Below are 7,016 nucleotides of genomic sequence, written 5' to 3' on the forward strand. Positions count from 1 at the left end.
GTAAACGTTTGGCGGTGAACTTTGTAAGAAATGCGGTGAAATGCGGTGGAAAATATTTAACCGCGTATTTCTTACATTTTTTTGCGGTGAATGCGGTGAATGCGGTGAATTGCGGTGAATTATTTGTTTAAACCGTGTTCTCGGTATTCTTATTAAAAAGACACTTCCATACAAGGGTCCGAACCTCTTACCTCCTGCATGCTTTCAATTTTTTATCCACATGCCCCAACTGTCACTTAATACAATCATATTTCTTGTGAATTTAAGTAAACGTTGGAAAACGAAGGCTGTGAATATTTGAAAGGATGCTGTGAATTTTGCTGTAAATTTTTGTAAGGAATGCGATGAAAAGCGGTGAACTATTTTTTTTTCACATTATTAACGCATTTCTTACATTAATTTGCAACCAAACCGATGCGGTGAAATTTGGTAAGAAACGCGGTCAATTTCGCATTGAATTTTTGTAAGAAATGCGGTGAGATATTTTTTACCGCATTCATCACAATCACTACAATTCATACAATAATTCACCGCATTCAACGCATTCTTACAAAAATTAACCCAAAAACCTCAACCCCGGTTTGTTTAAGAAATCAAGATTAACAGGTCCTTGTACAGTTCAGCTTGTACACTGTCTTTTTAATATTCAAGTAAAATAGTCTGTTCTGTGGATAGTTGATCTACACTGCGGCTTTAACATCAATCAAGAAACGAACATTTGAGCCAGTTTTGTTGATTCAGTCATAGTTTTCTATTAGAGGACGATACACTTAAAAAATTTTCTTCGGGTGCAATGTAATTATTGAAGATACATGTGCACTTTTGTCACATACAATGATAGTATTACGTTTATTAAACTCCATTTTTTAATTTGTCACCAATATTGAATTACTAGTCATCATTTTTAACGTTTGCACATTAATTTTTATAATTAACTTGGCTTTATAGCAACTATTTCTTTCAGTCAATGAAATATATAAAGACCAAGAAAGGCACAAAATTTTGATGTTATTCAAAAAAGTTACTTTTTTAGAACACAGTGAACAGTTTGTCAACCAGTTCACTTTTCAATGGTACTAATTATGTGACTTAGGACAATAAGCGTCATCCCCAAATTACAACGGTATCGAGGTTAACTTTAAAACCATACGCGTACAGTCAGCCAAAAAATATCAAATATTTGGCGGAATGAAGCCACTCACTAAACAGAAGAAAAGATATGATACTCTGGAATGATGCAATCAACAACATTCTTGAAAAACACAAATCGAATTCGAAACCATGCAGCAACAACGATCTGTTTGATTTTTTGACCGCGGTTAATTCTGGTTTCAAGCGATTGTGTTCTGCCAGAGGGATAGCACACCAAACATATCCAAGAGCCTCCTAAGCACTGGCATATTGGTCGTCCAGGTGACAAAGCACAGAAACTCCAGGAGGTGGGCGCTGGTCCTCAAGCAAGCATTAGTGTGAACTCCACCAGGACGCGGATAGAGAGTTGCACACACTGGAAGTCATTTGGTGACACAAAGAAAACTTGAAAAGCCTGTTCATCAAGGGAAGAGGAAAACAAAAACCGGGTAAGAACCAACGTAGAACGAGACGGAAGCGTTTTGCGAGGGAAGGAAACTTGTTACTTACGGACTTAATTGTTCGTTGTTCGTGTGAACCTCCCAATCGTAGCGCCGAATTTCTCTTCCCCCTCCCCATTTGGCTATTCTACATGTTAATTCGGTGTAATGGTGAATGGAATCTGACTGTAAACATATCACAAACTTAAAAAAAACGTGGTACCGTCAAATCAAAAGTATGTTTTCTAGAAAAATGTGTAAATAGTAATTCAATTACCAATTTTCTTAATTTTTGTGTTCCCGTAAACGGCGTTTGCTCTGAGCAGGCAGATAAAACTTTTCGACGCAGTTTACTAATTGACAAGATGAGAAAAGATAAAAAATGCAAGATCGGCTTGCGTGAGAAAACTGAAACTAATAGATCAGAAAAAAGGAGCTTCATTAAGGGAAAAATGTTCAACCTCAGTAGTTTTTCTTGTACGTACAAAGATATGCTCTTTGGTAGAAAACATTTCCAACAGAATTGATCAGAAGCTTGAAAAACTGTCGCATTGCCAAGATAAGCCGGTAAAAAAACGACCAGAGTAACAAAACCGTAGACAAAATAGAGCTACCATTATTTGCCAGAAAACTTCGATCTTACGGGCCAAAACACCCAATTAATGACAAAACTAATGAAAACGATTCTCTGGCAGAGTTATTAAGTAGTATTTGTTGTTTGTGGTTTTGATAGGTGGAGCCAGCTATGTTGGTTGTGAGGTGGAAGCATCCACTAAATGGTACGCTAAAGAAAGCGACAGCAGCTGATTTGAAGACCATCAAGCATGGCAAAATATAATAAAGAGAATAAACATTTATCTGTAAATTTTGATAAGGGTAATGAACTTTGTGTCAAGAAGAAAACAAAAATCAATCTAAGAGGAAAAAATAATCGATTGCCCCAATTGTCGACAATAGAAAGAACAAATGATAAGATAACCTTCAAAGTAGAGAAAGACATTAACGGAACTTTAATTTAAAAGAAAGAACAAGATCTGATTTTGAAAAAAAATCATCTTAAGCTACAAACGACTGTCGCACAATCAGCGCGACTGTATAGACTGGAAAAAAATCACAAAGAGAACACAACAATGCGCCCTGATTTATCTGTTCCTGGAGGTTTTTCCCACAATCAAACAATCTTTTTTTCAAAATTTTGAAAAAATGCCCGGAGATAACATCAAAAATCCTACCCTTATAACGAGACAAAAATTTAAAACTCTAGAGACTGAGGCAAGTGAGCAAATTGTATCGCTGGATGACAAATGTTTATATCGCAAAACTCTTGTCTCTGAAGCCATCGAAAATGCTCTACGATGGCTTTATTCCTGTGACACTCCTCCCAATATTGAAAGATTAGCACTTATGCTTCAACTCAAACTAGCAGTTGCATTTTATTTGGTTTTAAAATTAATGGGAACTGGTAGTATAGAAAAAATAGTTAGCCAACGGCACTTCCCTATCAATCATCTTTAGCCAATATTTGAATGACAATGTTTGAAGAAAAATTTAGAGCCAATGATGAGATGAGCTAAGGAGATACATAAATTTCTACGCAAGAATATCTTATCTGTCATCAAGGAAGGGTTCGGAATAGCAGCGCCATCGAGTTCAAAAGAATGTGAGAATTGGTATCACATAAAATGTCAAAAATTAAAGAAAGGAGCAATACAAAAAAATGGGGATATTATTTAGAAATGCTTTCAATGTGAAAACTCACCAACTGATAAGCAAAGTAGGAATTGAAAACTGTTTGAAAGATATATAGATCGCATAATTTCCACTGTAAAATACAATCCCAATATTTTGCTTCAATTAGGAAACAATTTGTTTAGAAAACTTGTAATTCACAATGAAAAAAATGAGTGAAGAACTTACACTCATAATCATTTTGGGATATGGCAGTCTACTTTGATAAACAGAGAAGAGTCTCTTGTAAATGTTACCAAAAATTAACAGACACTGGAGCAACTCTATATCTCTGTAGCTGCGCTCCCCTCAAGCGTAGAAGGAATTTTTTAGAGAGTAGTATCCATAGGTTTTTTGATTGACAGATTTTCAAGCAACCGGCAATACTTTGACAGACCCCTAACATTGAACAAAATTATACGGCAAAAAAAACTTCTGGGCACCTGGATTTCAGTCGTTTTTAATCAGACGATTGAAAAAAATTTTAGGTGGCGCTAAGATGACCGCAAAACAGCAGAATGCAAGTCAAACAATCAGCTAAAGCAAAAGGAAATACCCACATTATTTATTTCTTTATAAAAAACAATTAAAGATCAGATTTGCAGAAAGTTTACAAAAAACGATGCATCTTACAGTGATCCACAAACCTGCTTAACATCCTTAAAAATAAAGTTTTGGCCTTCAATTAAATTTGCATATGGCAAACGAAGTAACATGTAGTGGATGCAATTCCACCTATATTGGGCAAATGGGCAGACATATAACCACTAGGATGGCAAAGCATCAAAAAGGACTGACCGGTAGGTCAGAATGTAAGCGAAGGTTGTGGCACATCACGCTCAACTGATTGGATCAAAATTGGTCAGTACAATGTGCCACAAAAAACTCATGAAACTGAAAGCAATTAATATGGCACAGAGGAAACTTTTGCTGAGCACGCGCAATGAGTATCGTAGCCAGGAAATGACATTAAAACACTAGCCGACAGTTTTCGTGTTGCTGATTTCGAAAATTACATTTTAGGAAATCAAGACGTTGAAAGGTTACCGAAACGATAGAAAGTCAGTCAGAACTTCAAATATATAAGTTCAACGATCTTGAAGAAAACATTAATAAAAAAGAATTGGAAAACAGAATTTCAGAAATTTTTATTTTATAGATAAACAGTATTCCAAGAACTTATGATTTTACTGTTTTGTGTATTATTTGAATTGATATCATTTTAATTGCAAATAGATTAACTTTAAGTTGCGTTTTTTCTTATAATGCTAGATACATCAAAAACGCGTTTAAATTAAAAATTAAATTTGACTAAGCTTCTTATCAATCAATACTTATAGTCTTACGTCCAATACACTCTAATGTTTCAATTTCTTTTTCTGGTAGTGAAAGCAATTTCGAATGTTTTGTGATGCATGATATTTAAACTCTGCTGTTTTTTTGGCTTTGCTTGAATGTACTGGTTGCGATCATTGTTCCGACCCCACTTGTGCGGGGAGGAACTATATACTCAAATGGATTTATTTGTTGAGACTGTTTTGTCTGATCGATAAATTCATTGCAGAGAAATGTGCGTGCTATCAATAAAAACTCATTCAGAGTAGAATTTGAAATTAAAAGATTTTTTCAAGTTTTCTTTTTTCGAGGAGTTATTGAGATTGAAATTTTCATGGAAACACGGGATATTTGGTTCACTTTTGTACACTTTTAGCATAATTTCTGTTCGAATTAACATTCTTTCAACAAAAAAATTTAATTCATAATTACCTTTCACGCTACAAACTGCATCAACTTGTTGTTCTTGCTGGACAAATTGTAATTAAAATATTGGTTCCAATCTCACAGTGAAATTTACTGTCAAAAGTTTTTGAGTTCTATTTAAGATTTGTTTTTTTTTAGAATATTATTTTATTTTTTTTTGTTTTTTAAGTCACCAAGAGAACAGGTCGTCTTTCACTTTCAGGTTCCCTTAATGTATAACCTCCCTTACATTAAGGTGATAGCCAATAGACAGAAAAATAGCTTTCAAGGAAACGCTCATATTTTTTTGGCTTCGATACTGAGTGTTTGTAATTTATAAGAAATTAGGATTTTCTTTTTTAGATTTTACTAAAGTTTTGAAGTCCTATGCCATAGAGACGTTGACTAAAAGTGCAAATTTTGTCCTAATGAGCATTAAGTGAACCAATCCAGTGCTTTGAGTGAACAGCTATTGGATGTTAAGTTATAAAAACTTTAATTTTTTTAGATTTTTTAACATTAGCCAACCTTAAGCTTATTTATGCGCAGTCAGTCTCAGTAATGAGGGGTCCCCCGTATTCTGCACTGAGACCAAAATAGATGTGGCCAGTTGTTTTACCTTCAATTTTTGGCTTCAGTAATTCAATGCGACGAATTTCCATATCTGTTTTTTTTTAGTATTTGGGTAATTTTTTAATTTTGTATCATTTTTGAATCTTATCGTATTATCCTAATATTGATAGTTAGCAATGACTCATAGAAGACGTTAAAAGAATCATGTATAGAGTTTTCAAAGAAAAACTTTTGGATTAAATGGCTCCGACACTTCTCGCACTTTTCTAATGATTTTTTGGTTTTTGTCTGTATTTGTTATTGTTTTCATAGTCATAAGACCTATTCTGATGCCTTATTGACAACTTTTCAACGGAAAACAGCATTTTTAATTGCTCTCAAACGAAGTTTGTAGCAATTATAGTCCTGTCGGTTATTTATGCGATTTTTCGCTTGACCGATTTTTGGTCTGAAGCTTTTGACTTTTCGTCAAAAATGGGATAAACAGGTAGCGCCCAGCGGGAATTAAGTGCTCTTAGAGCCTTTCAGCTCAAACTGTTTTGGAGACATACTTATGGTGTGAAGGGGGGTTCTTGGAGGTTGAGACACCCCCTTTGACCTTCCACACCCACTATTGCGTCCACCCCCCACCGCGCTGTTGCCCCCCACCCCCAGCCCAGTGTCCCCCCCCCCCCCCCCCACATCAGCTCCCGGTGACCCCCGCCCGTGTCTGGCTACTGACGAAGCCAACCGATCGCCGGTCCTTCAAGAGCAATTCGCCCGACGTTAGTCGGTTATGTTCTTCCCATCGAGACATAACGTAACGTATTTATTGACTTCCATTGAAAGCTATTGAATTCAATGTGGTTGATAATACCGTTTTTCTCAAAGATTTAGTGGTTTCAATATATTTCTTCATATTTTTCAATATTTTGAAGTCCTACAGTTAAAGAAAGAGAAGTCCTATTGTTTGTGAAAAAATTAATTTAAGATAGAATTGTTTGCACGGAAGAATTCTTTTTTTTAATGACTTCGACACTTTTGTCTTATTTTTTTAGACCTCGCTTTTTGCTGTTTTTTTATTCAGGAAAGGTGATATAAAGTTGCTCTTTATTAAGGTTCAAGGGTTCCCCAATCGTTTTCATCACATGATCAAGCTCTTGAATTCATAATGGAAGTTTGCTTAAAATGAAACAGAACAGATTTCACTTTGAACTCACCTAACTACGGATTATTTTTCTAAAAATTAGAGCTAATAAAATTTATCGAGTTTCAACTGTGTCATATAAAATTTCAGGAAAACAAAAATAGTTCGCTATGTAATTTTGCTATTTTAACGTTTCTTTTAACGAGTTTAGCAATTTTTGGTAACACAATATTTTAGTATTTTATTTTTATATGTCTTACTCATAGCAGGAAAATATG

Source organism: Convolutriloba macropyga, chromosome 5 (assembly GCF_964194025.1).
Source record: "Convolutriloba macropyga chromosome 5, txConMacr16.3, whole genome shotgun sequence".
NCBI lineage: Eukaryota > Metazoa > Xenacoelomorpha > Acoela > Convolutidae > Convolutriloba > Convolutriloba macropyga.